General features: G+C 36.1%; 1 protein-coding gene across 3 annotated transcripts in view; it reads right to left on the bottom strand.

The window, feature by feature from the left end:
* The window catches only part of jet (F-box and leucine rich repeat protein jetlag), a 70,705-nt gene that overhangs the window by 6,883 nt on the left and 38,728 nt on the right, over positions 1–25,094 (bottom strand). The window contains exon 4 of one of the 3 annotated variants that reach the window (XR_016548699.1): positions 7,513–7,625. The exons of the other annotated variants lie outside the window; for them this stretch is intronic. The gene's annotated coding sequence lies outside the window, so the exon portion shown is untranslated. The remainder of the gene's footprint in view (positions 1–7,512; positions 7,626–25,094) is intronic. 3 annotated transcript variants of the gene reach the window in all.

Here is a 25,094-nt window from a genome sequence, read left to right as displayed (position 1 = left end):
AACTATGCAGTGCAGCCACTGTAAGACTCTTATATCACCATACTTCAGCATTTTTGGTCGAATATCATCTACTCCTGCCGCCTTTCCACATTTCAAGCCTTTGATGGCTTTTTCTACTTCAAGTATGGATATGTATTCCTGACTGCATGCCTGGTCAGTGTTTTTTACCACTGTGCTGTCATCACTGCTTGTTTCATTTAGCAGTTTTTCAAAGTAATTACTCCATACTTCAAGGATATCATTTTCTCCCGTTTTCATGTCACCTTTATCATCTCTAATTCCTTTTATAGCACTCTTTCCTCCATTCTTAAGCTTCTTCAACAACCTCCAGAATATTTTGCCACCTTCTTGATATTTATTTTCTATATTCTTGCCAAAGTCCTCCCATGACTTTTGTTTAGCTAGTTTTACACAGTGTTTAGCATTCTTGCATTTGTCTCTATATTCTCTAAAAGCACAAGCTGACTTATTTGACAGGAACTTTTGGTATGCTTTCTTCTTTTCCTTCACTGCCTCTTTAACTTCCTGTGTCCACCAGGGAGTTCTGATTTTTTTATCCTTACAGATAACCTCACCACATGCCTCTCTGGCAGAATCAATCAATGTTTTCTTCAGAGTTTACCACTGAATCTCCAAGGTTTGATTCCTGTTCTGTAAGTTTTAAAGTGAATAAAAGTTGAGCAGCTCTCAGATGTGAACTGTAGACTAAAATACAGAAACATTATTGAAGGAAAAATGAAAGAGTTTGAGAACAGGAAACAAATCTTGGAGATTCAGTGGCAAGCCCTGAAGAAAACATTGATTCTGCAGATAGGCATGCAGTGAGGTTGTCTGCAAGGATAGAAAAATCAGAACTCCATGGTGGACACAGGAAGTTACAGAGGCAGTGAAGGAAAAGAAGAAAGCATATCAAAAGTTCCTCGCAAAAAAGTCAGATTGTGCTCTTAGAGAATACAGAGACAAATGTAAGAAAGCTAAACACTGTGTAAAACTAGCTAAACAAAAGTCATGGGAAGACTTTGGTAAGAACACAGAAAATAAATATCAAGAAGGTGGTAAGATATTCTGGAGGTTGTTGAAGAAGCTTAGAAATGGAGGAAAGAGGGATATAAAAGTAGTTAGAGATGATAAAGGTCACATGAAAACAGGAGAAAAGGATATCCTTGAAGTATGGAGTAATTACTTCGAATAATTGCTAAATGAAACAAGCAGTGATAGCACAGTGGTAAAAAACACTTACCAGGTATACAATCAGAAATACATATCCATACTAGAAGTAGAAAAAGCCATCAAAGGCTTGAAATGTGGAAAGGCAGCAGGAGTAGATGATATTCGACCAGAAATGCTGAAGTATGGTGGTATAAAAGTCTTACAGTGGCTGCACTGCATAGTTCAGAAGGCCTGGACAGAGGGATGAATTCCAGATGACTAGAGTAGAGCTCTCATAGTACCTATATATAAGATAAAAAGGAAAATAAAACTGAATGTGAGAAATACAGAGGTATTTCTCTACTGAGTGTAGATTTATGGTAAGATTTATGCAAGTATAGTTGACAAACAATTGAGAAGGATTGTGGAAGAGACGCTTGGTAAAGAACAGCTGGATTCAGGCCAAATAGAGGCTGTCAGGATCAGATCTTCACTTTACGACAAATAGTTGAGAAAGCATGGGAATATAACAAAGATCTGTATTTAAATTTTATAAATCTTGAAAGAGCATATGACAAGGTGCCAAGAGAGAAGTTATTCAAGACACTACAGTTGTAAGATGTCAGTTGGGTATTACATCAATCAATGCTTTGTCTTTATTTGAGTTATAAGTCAGCAGTTAGAATTGAAGGAATTACAGGAAGATGGTCTGATGTTAAATCTGGTGACAGACAAGGATGTACATTATCCCCTCTGTTATTCATTATCTATATGAATCAGATTATGAAGGAAAGTGGTATTAAATCTGATATCAAAATTGGAGATGTTAATGTCAGCTCTTTGCTTTATGCAGATGATGTTATACTTCTAAATAAATCCACTACAAGTCTGCAAGATTCCCAGACTAAATTGAATAACTGTTGTAATAGATATGGTATTATGGTCAGCAATAACAAGACAAAGACAATGAAAATAGGCAAAATCATTGAAAATGTCAGCTGCATTGTGAATGGATAACATATAGAGCAAGTAAAACATTTCAGCTACTTAGGCATTTAGTGAGGATAATAAATTAAATATGGAAATAGAACAGCAGAATCAGCAAAGCAGGTGTAAGAAGTCCACTAAATAAAGTATATGGAATAAGAGAGAAATTAGTCAAAACACTAAATTAGCTGTATATAAGACAGTGTTCAAAACAATCTTAATTTATGGATCTGAGAGCTCGGTTAGAAGTAAAAACACTTTACCAAAGACTAGAGAGATGAGAATCCTCAGAAAGATTAGTGGCATGAAGTGATAATATCAATGGCAATATCATATTAAAAATGAGGATATTAGAAAGAACTTGACATTGTTAGCATCCAGGAATGTTTTAGCAGAGCTAATCTCAGGTGGTATGGTCACTTAAACAGAAAGGGAGAGGACAGATTAGCAAAACCACTGTTCTTTGCCAGGCTGGCAGAAAAAAAGATCCATTGGAAGACCAAGAAATAGGTAGATTGATATGGTAAAAAGTGCCTTAGAAGACAGAAATATAAGATCTGATAATGTTGGAATCTTGACAGGTAATGGATTGGTTTGGAGGAAAATTGCAGATAGGAAGTTAGTAATGATGTAAATATTTCATGTAGTACTATCATATCCTGTACAAAGCATGATTCAGTTAGCTTCTTTGTGATAGTTATAGTATTTAACCTGAGCTTTTATTTCACTTACTATATTTGTTTCATCATCATAAATTCCTAACATGCACCCTTAAGGGGTGCATGTTAGGAATTTATGATGATGAAACAAGTATAGTAAGTGAAATAAAAGCTCAGGTTAAATACTAGAAATAACATCCGATCTCCATGGATTCAAAACACTCAACATGGGAGGTCCTTACTTATCACATAAGAGCCTCCGTAGCCCAGTCAGTATAGTCGAAAACCCTTTGGTTGGAAAGATCTGGGATTGATTCCCATCGATGACATGAACTTTATCTGGTCTCTTTCGATTAAAGGTGAATTAGCTGCTCTCATACAGCGATAGAGAGATTTTTCACCTAGAAATTCAGGTTTTTCGTCCCTCCGAATAGGAGGACTGGCCCATGAACGAACACACACACAGGTTTTATGATTTACAGTCATAAAATACATACTTTATCCCTCATTAGGAGGCTCAATCTGTCCTAAGGGATGGGGAGAAACCCTATACGAAATCCCAATAACTATCACAAAGAAGCTAACTGAATCATGCTTTAAATTCGTGTTTCTGTAATCACAACACCCTCAGGTGAAGCACTGCACTCATCAACTATTCCCATGCAAAAAACTTGAATCCTCACCCCTTGCTGACAGCCTCCTTATATAGTTCCTAGGGAAGGCCTCTTATTCTACTCCTGTCTCTCCCCCCTTCTATAAATAATCTCTTCTAGATTAATATGATAACAATCCCTCACCAACTTATATCTCCCAGTCACTTCATGCTCCTATTCAAAAAGCTGTGTAAATGGCATTCCATTAATATGTATTCCTATGCCATTCCAAAGACTGGAAAAACCATTTTAGTGAATTGCATTGTCCCTGGATCTTTTCTAATATATCCTCATTTTCCAGTTTTGATTCCTAGTGAAAATTAGACAACTACATCTGTGCATAATAATCCATATGTAAATGATTAAAGCCTTACACAACTGAACTGCAACCTCTACTTCGGCATGTCAAGGTCATCATATCAGATGTTCAACAGACATGTGTGTCCGACACAGTATGTTTTAAATAATGACTTTACATATGAACAAGAAAGCTAAAGAGAATTTATTTTTATGTATTTTGCTCAATATGTCATGATTATCAAATAGATGTGCGTTGGCAAGATTAATATTGGAACAAGAAATTATCGATTTTCTGATCAGTTTCCAAATTTTGCAGCCTTTTAGAGTATTTCCTGCTTTACCACCCATATTTCAGCGCCTAATAACTTTGTTCATTCTCCATTGCATTCAGATTGTCTTTGTTGTATGATTGAACAATCATACTGAAAATAATGGCTCATACTGAAAATCATATTGAATCATACTGAAAAATAATGTTGTGCATTCCCTTAATGCATAACATTAGACATATCCGCAAGGAGATGTGTTTTGCATTATAGGAGATACTAAGATAGGAGTGTTGGTAGCTTGCTCCACCTTTGCAACGAGTTGCCCAGGTGTTGTATCACCTTAACCCAGTCCTGAAGATACTTTCAGGCGCAAACTTTGTTTGCTCACACTTGGATAAAGGATTAAACTAAATTTATTATAGAACAATCATACTGTCTGCTAGAATGCTCCTGATGACTTTACTGCAACTAAGATGAAGAGTATTCCTCTCAAGATCCCAGGACATGTTAACTCTTCTCTTGTTTATGAATCATTACTCCACTGCTTAAAAAAGTCAAGGACTATTTACATCCCCAAAAAATAAAATGCTACTCATTCATCTCAATTCAAACATTTCTATTACTATAACTCCTAAATTTTTTAAACTATTCTGCAAAATATTGGTTTGAAGAATGCAGGTCCACTTTTTTTTAAATAAATATATTGGAATATTTTTAAAGATCTCACCAATTTGAAAAAACATGCAGATGAACCGAATAGCTTCGAAATATCAAAAAAAAATTAAGAAAAGTTAGGGATGTCATGACTGCATAAAATATATGTAGATACTAGTCTATTTTAGCATTTACTACCATACAATATACTCAAATCTATTATAAAAAAATGAAAATTTATCAAAACTTACAGACCGTACATGGCCATTCAGTCGACAGAAATGTAATCAAATTTAAAGATGGTAGTAAATCATAACTGCATAAAATAACTTATTAATTAGATAAATTAATTAATCGGCATAAAAAATTTATAACGATTCATAATAAGAGGTGGTGCATGGTGATAGGACTGTGTTTGGAGAGCTCCAAAAGCCAAGTTGTTTTTTTTTTTTTTAAAAAAAAAACAGTGTTATCAGTATAAAAGATCGTGTTCGAATCAGACTGTATTGTAGAGTTAATTAGTTCAAGTTAAAAATTTGTTTAAAATAGTGTTAGTTTAGTTAATTTTGCAAATTAAGTTACAGTAAGTTGCGTAGCATAGCACATGGCACTGAAGTGAAGCAGAACAATGGCCGCCAAGTCGTCATTGTTTAAAGAATTTAATTAAAGCAACTTTGTGCAGTGCAATATCTGTAAAACGTATGCATTACTGAAGGCAGCTGGAATTTGGTTTGAAAGCAACAGTAGTGGGAAAGTACCATGAGAGCTAGGATCAAAAGTGTGTCTTAGATCAAAGATCACAAGATTGAAGTAGAGGATGGAACTCAGAATACAACTGAAGATGTGTGTTGTAATGCCAGATAAGATTGAAAGTGAGATTAAATGTGACATGATTGAGAGAGTAAGTGTTGAATGAAAGAATAGTATAACTGACGTAAAGAATGAAGAGTTGGCTGCAATGAGGGAGATAGCTCGGATGCACAGAGTGATACATAGGGCGAAGCAGGAGCTGCAGTGAATGCAAAATGTTTGGCGAGTGTATCAGCTGATAACAGAAAGAAAGAAATGCGAGATAAGAAAAATGAGAACCTAGAGAGAAAGAAAAATCAAGGGGAGAGTGTTGTATGGCAATTCAATCATAAAAGGATTGATGAGAGTTTAATAAAATCATGCTTTCATAGTGTGAAAAGTAATGATGTCAGTGGGCTATTAGACCACAAAAAGGGTAGGGTGAAAGAAATGATCATAGTGGCTGGAATAAATGATTTAAAATGAGGAAGTATGGCATGAGAGAGAGAGTTAAGACAGTGAGTTGATGCCACGGTATGACAGAATACAGCTCAGAATGAGGGGCTAAAATAGCAAATGACTTGATGCATTGGTCATACAGGAGGAGCAATATGGAATTCTGTGGAATGAATCTGATGAGTGAAAGGACTTATACCAGAAGGATGGTTTGCATTTGAATAGATTTGGTGTTCAAAGACTGGAAAAAGTGTCATTGAATAAAGTAAAAGTGCACAATCAGAGAAACTAGAGCTTGGGGGGGGGGGGGGGGTTAAGCTGTTGAGTGGATATGCAGACATCAGTGAGGCAGTTGAGTGTAGGAATGTGTATAATAACTAGTGGGATAGAATGTGAAAGGTATAGTGTGTTCAGAGAGGATAGAGAGAAAAGAATGGAACAAGGAGTGTTACTAATGATATCTGTAACTGCAATCAAAGAGAGCAGAAGTTCAACTGCAGGCCAGTGAAAATAGCACATTTTGAGGCTATCTGGTGTGGGATAGTGGCAGCAGAACAAAATACAGTTGGATACTGCTATAGACCAGTGGATGGAAAAGATGGAGATAGCACGCAACAGCAAACAGACTCAATGAGTGGAGGACAAGTAATTATTATGGGAGATTTCAATTATTAGGATATAGATTGGAGAAGAGAGGGCACATGGGAGGAAGAATGGATTTTATGCAGTTATGAAGTGATAATTACCTGAGACAGCATGTAATTGAATATACTAAGGGATTCGAGTGTGTTAGAACTAGTTAAAGAAATTTAAATTTAAAAGGCCTAACAACAAAAGAAGGAATTATGTTTGCCAGTTCCTTGGCTCAAGGACCATGGGGTCTTTCCATTTTTGGCCTTATGTCTATGTCCCCTCTATAAACCTCTGCCATAATTCTACTCTATTCTACTATAATCTACTCTTTCCCCTTCAATATATACCCTATTCCTCCTATGGGTTTAAATTTGGAAGAAGGCTAGTTCAGAAGCTTTAAGGTAGCAGCCCTACCACTGGACTATCCATTGCCAGGTAGTCACCTGACATGGAGAATATTATTCTACTTTTAAGCTGACCGAAAAAGATAATCAAATTGATTCTATGGAAAACAACCCTGGAATTCAAAAGGTAAAACAAAAATGGAAACGACAAATAATACATATAGCAAACGGGAACGTAAGAGGAATAGCATATAAAGAAATAGAATTAGACCAAATATTAAATGAAAGAAATTTTCAAATAACAGTAATAATCACTGAAACAAAAAGAAATCAAAAGTAACGACGAGAACCAAAAATTTTAATGTAGTATATAGTGGAGTTGACAGATACCAAAGAGCACAAGCAGGAGTTATGATTTGGATTCATAACTCCCCCTTTCAAAACAGTTAAAACATTATAAATTATAGAATGAAAGAATAATAGAAGCTAGAATAAAAACAGATGGAGGTTATTTAACAATAATTGGTTTATATGCCACAGAAGAAGGAAGAGAACAGGATAATATTGAATTTTATAATCACTTACAAAATATATATAATAAAATAAATAAAATGATTACCATATATTTTCGCTTATAATGCGATCCACGTATAATGCGAACTAGAAATTTTGTTTGAAAACTAGCCCTAAAATGCCATGTCCATGTGTAATGCGATCTGTTAATCTTGTTCCCTAACATTATAAATAAAACAATACGAATTAACAAAAGAAATATTTATTTTAAAACAAAATGTCAAAATACAATACGAATTAACGAAAGAAATATTTATTTTAAAACAAAATATCAAAATCCTTTAAATTCTTCTTCATCTTTTGAATCAAACATTTCATTTATAAATTCATCTGTAGGCATTGCATCATCAGTGTAGCAGTTGTTGTCATCGTCATCATGCTCTCCATTTTGTTGTGCATCATCCTCACTTTCGTATATGACGTCATCTTCAGATCCATCTATTGAATTACTTATTCCACATTTAAGAAATGAGCGTTGAATCATTTCAGATGGTATCGAATCCCAAGCTTCTTTAACCCAGTTGGTGACTAGGGTGATCTCAGACTTCTGAAAATTCCCACCCTTTGTCATCTTCACCAAACCAGATGACATCCATTCTCTCGATTTTTCACGTAAATGATCTTTAAACGGCTTAATCAAGGTGACATCAAGCAGCCGCAAAACGGAAGTTAGACCACAAATTATGACTGCTAGGTCTGTATGTAGCTCACATGCTTTCTCTTTGCTTGCCTCCATTAAATGCGCCCGGAACATATCCCAGACTAGCATGCTTTGTTGACATAACAAGCTGCCTGGACGTATGTTCCATACTCGATCCAGCCACAATCGTACACCTTCTTCATCCATCCAACCTTTCTGATTGGCACGAACAAAGACATCTGGTGGAAATTTCATATGCTTCGGAATTGTCTTCCTTTTAAATATCACTGTCGGCTTTAATTTGGCTCCATCTGCAATGCATGCTAGAACAACAGTAAAATGCGTTTTTTCATGTCCCGTTGCTTTTATAAGGACGCTCTTTTCACCAACTGAGTTTACTGTTCAATTCCCAGGCATATCAAAGTACATGGGCGTTTCATCCATATTGCCTATTTGGGAAACTTCATATCCGTGACACCTCCATAATTTTATGATAAATTTATGGAAGGACTCCACTTTTTCTTCAAGCTGCTTTGGTAACTTCTGCGCAATTTTTGTTCGGTGTCATAATGTTAATGCTTTGCGTTCTATAAATCTGTTGCACCATCCAGGCAAAGCAAGAAAAGATGAAATACCTGGTGTGTCTTTGAATTTACCATTCTTGAGTTGTAGAGCTCGAAAACGAATTGCATTTCTTGTTACTATAATGCCATCTTGTCATTGCGTCAAAATCCATTCATTTAGCTCTTCTTTGAGTTCTGGAAAGGATGCTACATCTCCACGACGGGCACGTTTCGTTTTGGGGATTTTTTCAAGACTGTCTTTTTGCTTACGCCAAAGTCTAATATTACTCTGCAACACCGAATTCTCTCATAGCAACACTGTTATTATGTTCTTCTGCAAACTGCACGACATGCAATTTAAATCCTGCTTCAAAAGATGAATGTTTACATTTCTGTTGCCTCATTTTCAGGCTAGGTTTGTTTACCGAATAATATTTAAAATGAACTGTGGTTAAACCAATATAACTGTGCTAATATCCTGCCAAGCGGGCAAGATATTAGCAGTACTTACATTAACTGGCTTTATGTGCAGATACGAAGCATGCTCGGTTGCCGAATGAGAGTGGGTCAAGTAGATTTGGTTGCATAGGCAGTATAGATTGTGTGTGCAAGTCTAATAAGATGTTATATTTTTTAAGATCCGCATATAATGCGAACCCCTAACTTTATACCATAAATTTCTTGCATTATACGCAATAATATACAGTATGTAATATTAGCAGGAGACTTAAATGCAATAATTGGAAACACAAAAATTAATAATAATATAGGAATTCAATATGGAGAACGTACTCTAAACAGGAATGGTAAAAAAACTGATCGACTTTGTAGTTTATAATAACCTTCAAATAATGAATTCTTTCTATAAACATAAAGATACATAAATATACTTAGGTAGCAAGAGGATGGAAATCAATATTAGATTATTTTATCTTAAGTGAAAAGACAAAAGTTCTCTTGAGATTTTAGAGTTCACAGAGGATATGAAATAAGTAGTGACTGCTTCCTCATTAAAATAAAATTAAGATTACCATCTAAATAGCTACAAATAATAAGAACAGAAAGAAAATTTAAAACATATGTTTACAAAACTATATTATTAAATGACACAAATATACAATGGCTATATGAACAAAGAATTAACCTTAGATAAAAAATAAAACAAAATGAAGAAATAGAATGGTTTAATATAAAAACGATACTAAATGCAGCAACAAATGAAAGCTTAGGAAAGACAAAAAAATTCAAAGGTAAAAACTGAAGATATGGGATGATATAGTCAATGAAATAATCAAAATGAAAAAAGAAGCCTATCATAAATGGTTAAACGGTAAAAGATATTAGAATATGAAATAGAATATAAAAAAATAAGAGCCATAGCTAAAAGAGAAGTCAGAAAAAGACAGAATCATGGAACAAATTCGTTTCTAATTTAAAACATGATTTACATAAAATAAAACCCAAAGATATATAAGATTTTAAAACATTTCAGTATAGATATTAAATTAATTAAACACCAAATTCAAATGAGAAGAATTTCTATACAGAATTATGGACAGATAAATATTTTAAAAAAGATAACTGGCAAACATTTAATAAAAATGAAAAGGAAATAACTGAAGAATTAGAAATCAGCCTGAAAGAAACAAGAAACGGAAAATCACCTGTAGAAGATAAGCTAGGTTCAGAACTATATAAATATTCAAGAACAAGGTTTAAAGAAAGACTCCTATTATTTTAAAATAAAATCTATTCAACTGGCAACCCCCCAATAGAATGGAAAAAAGGAATTGTGATTTGTATATTTGAAAAAGGTAGTAGAGATGACTCTAAAAATTATAGAGGTATACTAAATTTCTGTGAACTTATTAAGCTAGAGATCCACAAGAAGATGATGTGGAAAGAATATCGTGAGAATAAGAGTGAGAGGGAAAGCTCAGGCTAGAAAAGAGAAAAGTAACGAGTATTGTGAGAAAAGCTAAAACATAGTATGAAAAGAAATTGGCCATGCAAGTTAAAGGCAATGCAAAAGAATTTTATCGTTATGTCGCAAGCAAAAGAAATAATGAATGTGGAAGAATAACTTTATTGAATGCAGATGGTACACGAGTGTCGGAAGCTAAGGAGATTGTTCAGTTAATGAGCGCTCACTTTGCTAAGATATATCAACCAGGTGCATGTAGCATGGTGCTACTGCTAAGTTGGATGAAGAGTTAGGGGGTCATGAAAATGAGGTTGAAGAGCTCTTGCATAACCTGGATAAGAATTTTTCAACAGGGACAGATGAAATATCTGCCCATTTGTTAAAGGAATGTTCAGCTGAATTGGCTAGGCCTTTCACACATTTGTATAACTTGAGTCTCAACTCAGGAATGATACCACAGGAATGGAAGGAATATACGACCTAGCCGGCCTGGTTGGCTGAGTGGTTAGCATATCCGCTCTCCAGCCAAAAGGCTGTGGGTTCTAATCCAAGCGTGGGCATGGATGTTTATGATTGTCTGTGAAAATACTAGTGGTGATGATGGACGGTAGATGGCATTGGTGTAGATGAGGCAGTTTGTGGTGGAGACAGGAGAGTTGTAGAATAGGTACCCTCCCTCAATGAGTCTTAGGACTCCCTGGAGGTGTCTAGTAATAATAGTTCCATTGCACAAGGGTGGTGCAAAAACTGATATGTCTAACTACCGACCTATTAGTATCGCTGGTGTGGTAGCGAAGATTTAAAGAAGAAGTTGGTAAGAACTCTCATACAGAAATGGGTAGACAAGCATTCTATACTCTGCAGGGAACAGCATGGGTTTACTAAACGAAGGTCATGTTTTAGCAATTTGCTCACATTTTATAACAATGTTATGGCTGAGTTGGATAAAGGGAATGGATATACCATGATAATGTTGGATTTTTCTAAGGCATTTCATAGGATACCACATGATAGGTTGTTGTGTAAACTGGAGAATTAGAGGGGAGAATATGGGATTGAAACATAATCTACTGACTTGGATCAGGGGATGGTTGACAGACAGATATCAAAAAGTGGTATACAGTGGGTGTGAATCTGCCAGATTTAAGGTAACCAGTGGTGTACCTCAAGGTTCAGTCCTTGGGCCATTATTGTTCAATCTATACATTAATGACATCAAGTAGAGTCTATCATCAGGTTTGCAATTGTTTGCTGATGATGCGAAGATAGGCAGGGCAATCAGGGATCCTACTGATATTCAGCAATTACAAAATGATTTGAATAGACTAGAAATCTGGGCAAACGAAAATGGCTGTCAGTTTAATGTTAGTAAGTGTAAAGTTATGCACTTTGGTGTGATTAGAGTTCCAGCGGCATATTATATTAGCAGGATTATGCTACAAGAAACTGAAGAGGCAAGGGATCTTGGTGTATTGGTGGATAAGAATTTAAAGTTCAAAGGTCACATAGCAAAAGTTGCAAATACAACTCAGAGGATAATTGCTATGTTGAAGCGAACCTAGACTTTTTTTTTTTTTTATTTATGTTGGGCCCATACACAGGAGGTTGGTTGGTCAACCTATAGTACATTAGTACCATGTATGGGTAGTGAGTTGGGAAAGGAGGAATTTGTTTACATTTGATTTGAATGACTTTAAATTGTATTCCTTGGGAAACACAGCAGGTGGGAGACTGTTCCACAGTGCAGCAGTTGCAAGGATGAAGGAAGAGGAAAAGAAACTTGTTCTGTTTGTTTCTAGGTATACTGTGAAGGGATGTTGTACAGCAGCTGCACGTGTTCCAATGAGCTTTGTACTGAGCGAAGGAATTATTGATGTTGTTTCGGATGAGCATTTCCCATGGAAATATTTGTAGAATATACATACTGCAGAGACCACACGTCTGTGTGAAAGTGGGGAAAGAGAGAGAGAGTTGGTAAGGGATGGATCATTGATAAGTCTAATTGCTCTCCTCTGTACTGTTCGGGGGTGAAGTAACATAGGGATAAGGAAGTAATTTTGCCTCTTTATTAGACTTTGATAAGACCACACTTGGATTACTGTGTGCATATTTGGTCTCCTGGGTTCCAAGGGGGATAAAGAAGCTGTGGAAAGGGTGCAAAGAAGAGTTACAAAGATTATATCCGGATTATGGGATTTAGATTATGAGGAGAGATTGTGAGTATGTGGATTACAGACTCTGATTAACAAGGGGTGATATGATAAAGGTCTATAAACTTTTGAATGGGTGTTATAGCATTTCAACTGATGAAATTTTTTGTTATATGGAAGGTGGAGAGAGAGAGAACACAGGGGCATCCACAGAAATTAAATTTATTTGCAGTCAAGAAAGTAGTAAGCTAGGTTTTTCTCCCAGAGTAGTGAGTGCATCTAGTGTGAATGAATTCAAGGGTAGGTATGATAGCTAAGTTGGGTAACCTAGAGCCTCCCTTGATGAGTCCTTGACTCCCTGGAGGTCTCAGATAATAATAACTAAAACACTCTCCTTTTTGCCGATGACCAAATAATAATTACAAATTCTGAAGATAACTTACAGAAAGCTATTTTAAATCTAAATGAGATAGCCAAAGATTATGGAATGATAATATCAACAGAAAAATCAAAAAATAACAAAATTGTAAAATAACTATGGCCTTTAAAGGACAAGATCCAGTAAAAACTAAAATAGTAATAGATAACAAGATTTTACAACAGGTGAATTCATTTAACTACCTACGTTGTATGATTACATATGAAAATGAAAAATATATAAACCTAAAAATTGCAAAATATTTAAAAATAACAGGTGTAATTAACTCTTTATTTAAACCAAACCTAGTTCAAAAACAAACCAGACTAAAAGTATACAATGCATTAGCCCTACCAGTATGGAAGTGAAATCTGGACAATAAAACAACAAGAAAAACAACGATTAATAACAGCCGAAATGTAAACTGCAAAATATACTCTATTTCATCGGTTCCCAACTGGTGGTACATGCTGGGTCGTTCAGGGATACATGAAAAATAATCAGTAATGGCAGAAAAACAAATGAAGTAAACAAAATGCAAAATGTTAGTTATGGAACAATAAATATTAAGTTCGAATCACCGCTTTTACAAATATTGTAAAATAAAATCTGTGGTTTGTACTTTTAGTGTAGTAATTTTCCTTTCCTAACTCATTACCTCATTTAAACTATCTTACATTGAGATAGGCGCTGAACAACAGTATTTAATAACTGTTATTTTAAAAACAAGGGGTACAATTTATTGAAATGGGCTTAAAAGGGGTACACAAGTGGAAAAAGGTTGGGAACCATTGCTCTATTTGATCACAAAAGAAATTATGAAAGGATTAAACCAGGAATCAGTAATAGAAAAAATTAAAAAATATAAATAAATGGATGGAACACGTTCAAAGAATGAAAATAGAAACATTACCAAAACAAGCCATTAGGAAAAAGAAACCAGGACGTCCTCTACAAAGATTCAACGATGACTTCTAAGGTCGGAACAGGCCACTCCAGGCCTAAATCCTTGATAGGCATGATGATGGTGAATTCTCTGGCACAATGACCACGAAAGTACCTTAGGAGAGCTAGAGAGAGGTCTTGTAGGAGCTGAATTGCTCTCTTCTGGACAGCATCAAAAAATTTTTTAGCATATTTTAGGTTCACCATCCCTCCCTAATGTATGAGCAGTATTCTAAGGATGGGCAGATTTGGAATTTATATTAGTAGTTGGTGGGTGTAAAATAGCTTCTTGAGCAAAAAGACTGCCTAATTTTTAGAGACCGTGGAAGCTATTGATGTGATGTGTTTCTGCCAAGAGAGGTTGGAGGTAAATGCAAGCAAAGATTGGTCGATTAGTAGAGCCTCTGCTACTAATGGCAGACACAAAAAGTTAAGTTTGAGCGCAGTTAGTAGGGGATCAATCGTTCAATGCTGTTGGCACACCCTCCATCAATGAGTCTATGGACTCCCTGGAGGTGTCACATAATAATAATAATAATAACAATGTCAGTCCATGGAGAGAAGTTCATCCTATCTGGTGATGTGTGTATTACTGAGGATGAGAAAAGGTGAGCTGAGATACCTTCTGAGAGAGAAAAAGCAGGATTAAGTTTTTGGTGGCATTGAAGGTGAACAGGTTATCCATGTTCCACTGAAAGATGGTATGGAGGTCACTGTTTAAGACACTGGTTGCAGATGATCTTGATGTAAGGGATATCTGGGATCTACAGGTTGCGTCACCAAGGCTATGGACAGGATTTGTAGTGATTGAGAATAGATCATTTATGTATAAGAGAAACAGAGTAGCTAAGAGAAGAAAACCCCGATGCAGTACTGCATTGGTGTCAAAGTTTGAAGAGTGGGTGCCATCCACCATGACATGCAGTGAACGACTGAAAAGAAAGCTGGTTATTCATTTATAGAGTGTGACAGGCAGACTAAAGGAAGGCGGTTTGCAAAGCAGACCATGATGTCAAACAATGATCAAAGGCCCTATCATGGACGGCAGCACACGTTTCTCCAAACCTTCCATGGCACATATCCAGCGGTGAGATCTGGATTGGCAGAATTCATACTGATTAACTGGTCAGCTTCTAGTTAGTGAAGAAGTTGGCTATTGCTAACTATCTCCATTATTTTGGAGGGAATTGAAGGGATGGCAATTGGTCAGTAGTGGGATGGTATGCTTTTGTCTATTGTCTCTTCAATCTTCTGTACTCAGTTGTCACCTATCCCATATCATGGAAATTAACAGATATCCAGCCCATTTCGAAAAAAGGATAGGTGATAACTGAGTACAGAAGATTGAAGAAACAATACAGGATAGGTATTAGCTCTGGAGCACAACATTTGAGTACAATAGGAGAGATAATACCAACAGGACCAGATGAATTTGCAGTGTTCAGGTTGTCTCATATTCTTCTTACGTCTTTCTGCCAAAAGGTTACAGGAGGCATGTGATACTCAGTTGCTGGTTTAGAAGAAAATTTGCCTTCATTAATTTCTGAGTTATATAGTAAGTCATCTATTATAGTAAGTCATCTATTACAATTGCTATCAGAGATTAAACATCATCTATTCCTTCCATTCATCTATTCTTTATGTCAGACAAAGAGATCCTTATATTTTATCTTCACTATTGTTATTTAGGGGTGCTTAAGGGGTCAAAGCTGTATAACTGAGAGGAGACCTCTACATAGCCTTTAAAGGAATGCAGAGAACCAACCAGGGCTTCTGACCTAATGTCCAATCCTCACCTTCTCGTGGTGCACCCTGTTGAGTATCTACTTGGATACTAAACGAATGAGGATGAGCTGGCAATTTGGGATTTAGCCGACCAAATTGTATTCTTATTAGTTAAACCAAAATAAAAAATGATGGTACAACATGACAAAATTTCAGCAGGCTGGGGCGTTGCCTGGTTAAACAAGGCCCCCGTTGTTTTCGTCAGGGAACCAGGGCGAACAGCGAAAAGTCAGCTACTGGAACAAATCTGAAAATAAACCCCAACTCAACATCACCAGAATTAAAGATCGGTACTATCAACATAAGAAGCCTGAATGGTAAAGAAATGGAGCTAGCTGAGGAATTAGATAAGTACCAGATCGACATAACAGGGGTGATTGAAACAAAAAAGACAAAAACTGGTGAGATCTTTCTGAGCAATAAATACAAAATGTTATATTCAGGCAATGACAATCAAGGAAAAGAAGGAGTAGCCATAGTATTCAACACAAAATACGAGGCTAATCTTCTTGAATGGCAGTCAGTCTCAAGTAGAGTAATGTGGACGAATATGAGAATGGGGAACTGGACAATGAGACTTATTTGTGTCTATGGTCTCATAAAAGGTTCTACTAAAGTAGAAGTGGAGGAATTTTTTGAGGCTTTAGAAAAAGCAACTGACACAATGAAAAAGGAAAAGTTGGTCCTTGTTGGGGATCTAAATATCAGAGTAGAAAATGATTGCGAGACATACAAAAATATTTTGGGAAAATTTGGAGAAAAGAGCAAAGCTAATAATAATGGTAAATATCTGTTGGATTTCTACTCAGGACACAGACTGGTTATTACTAACACAGTGTTCCAACATAAAAATGTGCACAAATTCACATGGAGAGAAGAGATAGGAATAAGAAAAGTCTCATTGACTATGTTATGGTTGATAGTAATGTTTTCTCCCTGCGGCAGGACACCAGGGTGTACAGAGGATTTGAAATTGGAAGTGATCACTATTTAGTTTTGAGCAGGATAAAATTAAATTTCATATTGAAAAGAATAACATGTAAGAAAGTTTTAAAGCGAATAAAAGTTGAGCAGCTCTCAGATGTGAACTGTAGACTAAAATGCACAAAGATTATTGAAGAAAAAATGAAAGAGTTTGGAAACAGGAATCAAACCTTGGAGATTCAGTGGCAAACCCTGAAGAAAACATTGATTGATTCTGCCAGAGAGGCATGTGGTGAGGTTGTCCACAAGGATAAAAAAATCAGAACTCCCTAGTGGACATAGGAAGTTAAAGAGGCAGCGAAGGAAAAGAAGAAAGCATATCAAAAGTTCCTGCCAAATAAGTCATCTTGTGCTCTTAGATAATACAGAGACAAATGCAAGAATGCTAAATACTGCGTAAAACTTGCTAAACAAAAGTCATGGAAGGTGTCTTTGGCAAGAATATAGAAAATAAATATCAAGAAGGTGGCAAAATATTCTGGAGGTTGTTGAAGAAGCTTAGGAATGGAGGAAAGAGTGCTGAAAAAGGAGTTAGAGATGATAAAGGTGACATGAAAAAGGGAGAAAAAAGATATCCTTCAAGTATGGAGTAATTACTTTGAAAAACTGCTAAATGAAACAAGCAGTGATGACAGCACAGTTGTAAAAAACACTGACCAGGCATGCAGTCAGGAATACATATCCATACTTGAGGTAGAAAAAGCCATCAAAGGCTAGAAATGTTTAAAGGCAGCAGGAGTATATGATATTCGACCAGAAATGCTGAAGTATGGTGGTATAAGAGTCTTACAGTGGCTGCACTGCATAGTTCAGAAAGCCAGGACAGGGGGACGAATTCCCGATGATTGGAGTAGAGGTCTCATAGTACACATATATAAAAAGAGAAATAAAACTGAATGTGAGAATTACAGAGGTATTACCCTACTGAGTGTTCCTGGCAAGATCTATGCAAGTATACTTGAGAAACAGTTGAGAAGAATTGTGGAAGAAAAGCTTGGTGAAGAACAAGATGGATTCGGGCCAAATAGAGGCTGTCAGGATCAGAACTTCACTTTACAACAAATAGTCGAGAAGCATCGGAACATAACAAAGATCTGTATTTAAGTTTTGTCGATTTGGAAAGTATATGACAAGGTGCCAAGAGAGAAGCTATTCAATATGCTACAGTTATATTGTGTCAATGGGGCATTATATCAAGCAATACCTAGTCTTTATTTCAGTTGTAAGTCAGCAATTAGAATTGAAGGCAGTACAGGAAGATGGTTTAATGTTAAATCTGGTGTGAGACAAGGATGTACATTATCCCCTCTGTTATTCATTATCTATATGGATCACATTATGAAGGAAAGTGGTATTAAACCTGATATCAAAATTGGAGATGTCAATGTCAGCTCTTTGCTTTATGTGGATGATGTTATACTTCTAAATAAATCTGCTACAAGTCTGCAAGATTCTCTGACTAAATTGAATAACCGTTGTAATAGATATGGTATGAAGATCAGCAATAAAAAGACAAAGACAATGAAAATAGGCAGAATCTTTGAAAATGTCAACTGTGTTGTGAATGGAGAACCTGTGGAACAAGTAAAACATTTCAGCTACTTAGGCACGATTTTTAATGAAGATGGTAAATTAAATATAGAAATAGACAACAGAATTAGCAGAGCTGGTATGGTGGGAAGTCGATTGAATAAATTCATATGGAATAAGAGAGAAATTAGTCGGAACACTAAATTAGCTGTATACAAGACAGTGTTCAAACCAGTTTTGACTTATGGATCTGAGAGCTGGGTCAGAAGTAAAACATTTGACCAAAGACTAGAGACCGCAGATATGAGAGTCCTGAGAAAGATTAGAGGCATGAACAGATGGCATCAATGGCAATATCATATTAAAAATGAGGATATTAGGAAAGAACTTGACATTGTCAGCATCCAGGAATGCGTTAACAGAGCTAATCTCAGGTGGTATGGTCGCTTAAACAGAATGGGCGAAGAAAGATTAGCAAAACAAGTGTTCTCTGCCAGGTTTGCAGCAAAACGACCCAGAGGAAGACCAAGATAAAGGTGGATTGATACGGTACAAAGTGCCTTAGACGATAGAAATATAAGATCTGATAATGTTGGAGCCTTGACAAGTAACAGACTGATTTGGAGGAAAATTGTAGATAGGAAGTTAGTAATGATGTAATTTTTTTCATGTAGTACTATCATATCCTGTACACCCCTTGAGGGTACATGGCAGGAATTTGATGACGATGAGTATTGTTATTAATAGCTTTCTATCATCTATGCTGCCATATATTACTTTTAATTAGAAGGGTGCCAAATAAATGTGATGGCATTTGAAGATGATTCGATACTTGTTGCTAAAACTTAAGATGCGTCTTAGAGTTATTAGATCGTGCTGCTCAGTTATTTCACTTGAAAAAGTCTTGCTATCAATGAAGACAAGTCTTTGATCATCACCCTAGTACCATCAGGTTATGATAGGAAAATGCAAGTCCAGGTTTGCAACCTTAATATTCCAAATGTCCTCTTAAACATACGAGGCATGTTCAAAAAATGCACCAACTAGCATAGAGAGTGTGCTATGGCTGCTGAGCACACTTAGCAGTAGGTTTTGACAATAAATTTCCATTTGTCCTGTTCTACTGTGAGCATTAGTCGGTGAGTTACATCTGCTGAAGCGAGCACAAGCTGTTCATTGAATTAGTGACAAAGTGACGATGAAAGAGCTTGAAGAACAATATGTGTGTGTGAAATTTTGCTGCAAACTTGGTAAAAATTTTACAGACATTTCAATTACTTAACCAAGCATATGGGGAGGACTGTATGAGCTGAATGTTGGTTGATGAAGATCCCAGGCATGGACAACCTTCCACATCACCAGACAATAACCATGTCGATAGAGTTCCTGCTGTGATTCGTGGAAATCATCATTTACCTGTCCGAGAGGTTGCTGACAAAGTGGGCATCAGCATAAGATCTTGTCATCAAATTTTAATAGTAAGATCCTATGAAAAACTTCAGATGTGTCGCATCCGTGCAAAATTCGTGCCCTGTTTGTTGACTAACAATCAGAAAGAGAACCATGTTGAAATCAGTCAAGAACTGCTTGCCAATGCAAATGGTAATGAAAATTTTCTTAAGAACATCATAACAGGAGATGAGACGTGGGTTTATGGCTATGATGTTGAAACCAAGATGCAACTGCTGCGGTAGGTGGGGGAATGCGTCTTCTCAACCAAAAAAAAAAAAAAAGCACAGATAAGTCAGTCAAAGATCAAATTGTACCATGTGGTCAGATGGTAAACAAACAGTTGTACCATGAAGTTTTATTTAATGCTTGCGAGGGATGCTGTGTGCAGGAAGAGGCCTGAATTGTGGGAAAAACCAGACAGATGTTACAGCATGACAATGTGCCAGCTCACATGTCGCCCCTCATCTGCAGTTCAAAACATCAGAAATCTGTTGTGTCCCATTCACCCTATTCTCAGGACTTAGTCCCAGCAGACTTTTTCCTGTTTCCCAAACTTAAAACCCTTTGAAAGGACGTCATTTGCAAACCATAGAGGAGAGTCAGTGAAATGCAATAAGAGAACTCCGCATCATCACAGAAAGTGCATTCCAACAATGGAAGAAATGTTGGGAATGGTGTATCGCCAGTAGAGAGACTACTTTGTGCTTAAAATGTTATAAAATGAGCAATAAAGTCTTTATAGCAAAAGTTCAGTCTTTTTTTTGAACATGCCTTGTAAGCATTTTGGACAAGTAGCAATACTTAGGATTAACGTTTTTGGCTGCTGGATGACAACGACCTCGGTCGATTCAACTTTCAACATTTCTAGATAAGCTTTGTAAATTTAGCTCATTGAAGCCTCAGCAATGCATTGTGTTATTAAATCAATTCAAGTTACTTAAATTATTCCATTCTTTATTAATAAAGCTAACTTTGACCATCCTAAGTAGACTAGATAAACAAGTATATCAAGCAGTTAGATCTTGGCGTAGATTACCATATGATGTTCCTGTTACTTATCTTTATGAATCCATTAAATCTGATGGATTAGGAATTCCTGAAATGAGATGGATGGTTCTTTAATTAACACTTTGAATCCTAGGCCTACTGGGACTTGAAGAACCCTGTGTCCTGACCATTTTTAGTTCTATTTAAAAACTTACTGTGCAGTATTTCTATAGAATATTCAAAATAATTATTTTTTGTCTTTTAGTTAGCATCTTTGACAATTAACTGGAACAATAATTTTAGTTATACATGTGGTATGGGCTTCAGAAACAGGTTGTAAGAAATCAAGGTTTTTGAAAAAAATAAGAAGTTAAGTTTTTATTAGTTTCCACTTATATTTACTTCTTTAGTGTTCAAAATTCAACAAATTTAGTCAAAATATTGACTAGATGTTATACAAATAATGAAAATTATAAATAAAATTTATGCGTGTTGTTATTATCATAAAAATATCATTTTACATAGGGGTGTACACCACTATAATTATCCACTATTGGCCACAAAAGTAGAGTGGTAAATTATTGAATTCGGCCATTTAGTTTTTGAAATGCCATGACCTCAGGTGTGATTGCAAACATGACTTGCTGGATGGCCTCAAATTTGGTCACCCCTCGTTTGAAGTTCTGCATCACTGTCGCTTGACTCAGAGCTCACATTTATCGGGAGATCTGCTTCCTCTTGTTCTGGATCACTGTCTGCCCAATCATCTAAATCTGATCCTTCGTTATCAAGTATTTCCTCGAGCATTTGTTCTAATTAGCGTTCGGTCAAGAACAGTTCTACACTCCTGCTTTGGGCACCACTGGGTCCTGGTCTGTCCATGATGACAGAGAAATTCAAACTGATCTCTCTGGTCACAAGAAGAGAGTTATGAATCCCTTATAGTTTAGATTAGAGCAGCCAGAGTTATGGCAGTGCGATGTAATATAAACATAAATACATGCGATCCTACGTGACGTAGTGAATGGGGAGGTGTTACGATATACTAATATAAATTCTCTTTTTTATTGATAAAAGTCAACCATCCTCATGGATAATGAAGCTGAAGGTTCAAATTTAACTGCAGTACAGTCTGATAATAAATTTCAAGCATATATTAATATTTTTGGAATTTTTAATTTAATGATATAAATATAGATCGATGGGATTCTGGGTTCGCATGCGATCGATGTATATTTACCTCAATGACTCAAAGTGTTAAAATATCTACGGTTAAATAAACTCCAACATTCATCTTCACCTTTTACTATAACTGCCTTCAGAACTCCTCTGATTCAATGAGAATTAACTAAAACACTACGCTGAACTTTTGATAATGGAATGCATATTGTTTCTAACTCTCTTAAAAGGAAGAGAAGGGAAAGACTTCCATTTCAACATTTTGGGTATGTGAAGGAACAAGAATGTTACCTGGATGGGGATATATAGCTCTGTCGTGGCTAGGATAAATGCCCTCCCTTCCTACGAAGGCATGTATAGCCTGTGGTAGGCATAAATAAATACTTAACGTAGGACTGGATGTGGGTTCAGTGAGACTGACACACATATCTTAACTGTTTTAGAACCCATAACATTAGAGTTCAAAGACATGATGCAATATGTACCATCATAAAGAACTGACTAGAATAAAAAGGATGGTTAGTGAGAAAGGAGCCAAATATCAGGACTGCGGTAAGCGTAAGAAAGCCAAATCTTTTGGCACCAAGAGATGGTAGTGTTGCTGTCTTGGATAGCCAAGTCTGTGGATCGAACCTAGACCTAGAACAGATGAATAAAGATAAGACAGATTATTATGCTTCTAATCTGGGTATTAAAAGACATTGTTTAGAAGAATATGGCAGCTATTATTTTGCTATAACCATCTCAAATAGAGGCGTATGGTGTGTAAAATCCTATAAATAATGCATAGATCTTAGTGCCCAAAACATCAAAATACTTCCCCCTTCAAGGAACATTGGTTGCGTAGAGCAGTGCTTCCCAAACTTTGGATGCCAAGGCTCCCTTTGGAAAAATTAAATTATTTCACGCCCCCCCCCCCCCCCCATCGAAAAAAAAATCTTAATACAGACATATGTTATTATAATATTTATTGTATTTATATTCAAGATTTTGTGTTTCTTTGAAATGAAACTTATACGAATAAGCATATATTTATTAATCGCCGAAATACCCAAGAAGCAAAATTTGTGAACCAACACCAATGTGTGATTTTTTCCATTACAATATAAAAAAGAACAAAAAAGAAATAATAAATAATAAAAATTAAATATCTTTTTCTGCAGTTTTCATATCACCTTTATCATCTCTAATTCCTTTTACAGCACTCTTTCCTCCATTTCTGAGCTTCTTCAACATCCTTAAGAATATCTTACCATTCTCGATATTTATTTTTCTAAGTTCTTACCAGTCTTCCCATGACTTTTGTTTAGCTAGTTCTACACAGTGTTTAGCTTTCTTACATTTGTTTCTGTATTCTCTAAGAGCACAAGCTGACTTATTTGCCAGGAACTTTTGATATGCTTTCTTCTTTTCCTTCACTGCCTCTGTAACTTCCTGTGTCCACCATGGAGTTCTGATTTTTCTATCCTTGCAGACAACCTCACCACATGCATCTCTGGCAGAATCAATCAATGTTTTCTTCAGAGCTTGCCACTGAATCTCCAAGGTTTGTTTCCTGTTCTCAAACGATTTCATTTTTTCTTCAATAATCTTTGTGCATTTTAGTCTACAGTTCACATCTGAGAGCTGCTCAACTTTTATTCGCTTTAAAACTTTCTTACATGTTATTCTTTTCAATATGAAATTTAATTTTATCCTGCTCAAAACTAAATAGTGATCACTTCCAATTTCAAATCCTCTGTACACTCTGGTGTCCTGCACCAGGGAGAAAGCATCACTATCAACAATAACATAATCAATGAGACTTTTCTTATTCTATGCCTCTTCTCTCCATGTGAATTTGTGCACATTTTTATGTTGGAACATTGTGTCAGTAATAACCAGACCATGTGCTGAACAGAAATCAAACAGGTATTTGCCATTATTATTAGCATTGCTCTTTTCTCCAAATTTTCTCAACATATTTTTATATGTCTGACAATCATTTCCTACTCTGCTGTTTTTTCATTGTGTCAGTTGCTTTCTCTAAAGACTCAAAAAATTCCTCCACTTCTACTTTAGTAGAACCTTTTGTGGGACCATAGGCACAAATAAGGCCCATTGTCCAGTTCCTCGTTCTGATATTTGCCCACATCACCCAACTTGGTATTGCATGCCATTCAAGAAGATTAGCCTTGTATTTAGTGTTGAATACCATAGCTACTAATTCTTTTCCTTGATTGTCATTGTCTGAATATAGGATTTTGTATTTATTGCTCAGAAAGATCTCACCAGTTTTTGTCATTTTTGTTTCAGTCACTCCTATCATGTCGATCTGGTACTTATCCAATTCCTCAGCTAGCTCCAGTTCTTTGGCATTCAGGCTTCTTATGTTGATAGTACTGATCTTGAACTCTGGTGATATTAAGTTGGGTGTGCTTTAGGATTTGTCCACAATATAAAATGATGATACAACAAGGGATGCTAATGGTCAAAGCTGTATAACTGGGAGGAGACTTCCACATAGAGAAGGTGTTGGGATTTTTTCTTTTTCTTTAAGGAATGAGGAGAACTGACTGGGACTTCTAATGTTCAATCCTCACCTTCTCGTGGTGCACCCTCTGAAGTATCTATCTGGATACTGAATGAATGAGGACGGGTTGGCATTTGGGATTTAGCCAATCAATTGTTTTCTTATTGGCTTAGAACACACAATGTAAAATGATGGTACAACATGACAGAATTTCATGACGGCTGGAGAGTTGCCCAGTTAAACAAGCCCCCTCTCTGTTGTTTTTGTCAGGGAACCAAGGCGAAAAGTGAAAAGTAAGCTACCGGAACAAATCACAAAATTATATCCCAACTGAACAGAGTTTATAATAGGCATGACTGAAACAAAGAAGACAAAAACAGGTGAGATCTTTCTAAGCAACAAATGCAATATCAAGTAGTGATGTGGGCAAATATCAGAATGGGGAGCTGGATATTGAGACTTATCTGTGCTTATGTTCCCACAGAAAGGCACTAATAAGGAAAGAAATGGAACAATTTTTTTCAAGGCGTTAGATAAGGCAGGTGACATGACGAAAAAG

Source organism: Typopeltis vanoorti, chromosome 8 (genome assembly GCF_054136105.1).
Source record: "Typopeltis vanoorti isolate ZY-2024b chromosome 8, IOZ_Tvanoo_1.0, whole genome shotgun sequence".
In the NCBI taxonomy this organism is placed as follows: domain Eukaryota; kingdom Metazoa; phylum Arthropoda; class Arachnida; order Uropygi; family Thelyphonidae; genus Typopeltis; species Typopeltis vanoorti.
The sequence above is the reverse complement of the archived record's forward strand: the minus strand, read 5'-3'. Positions and strand labels throughout refer to the sequence as shown.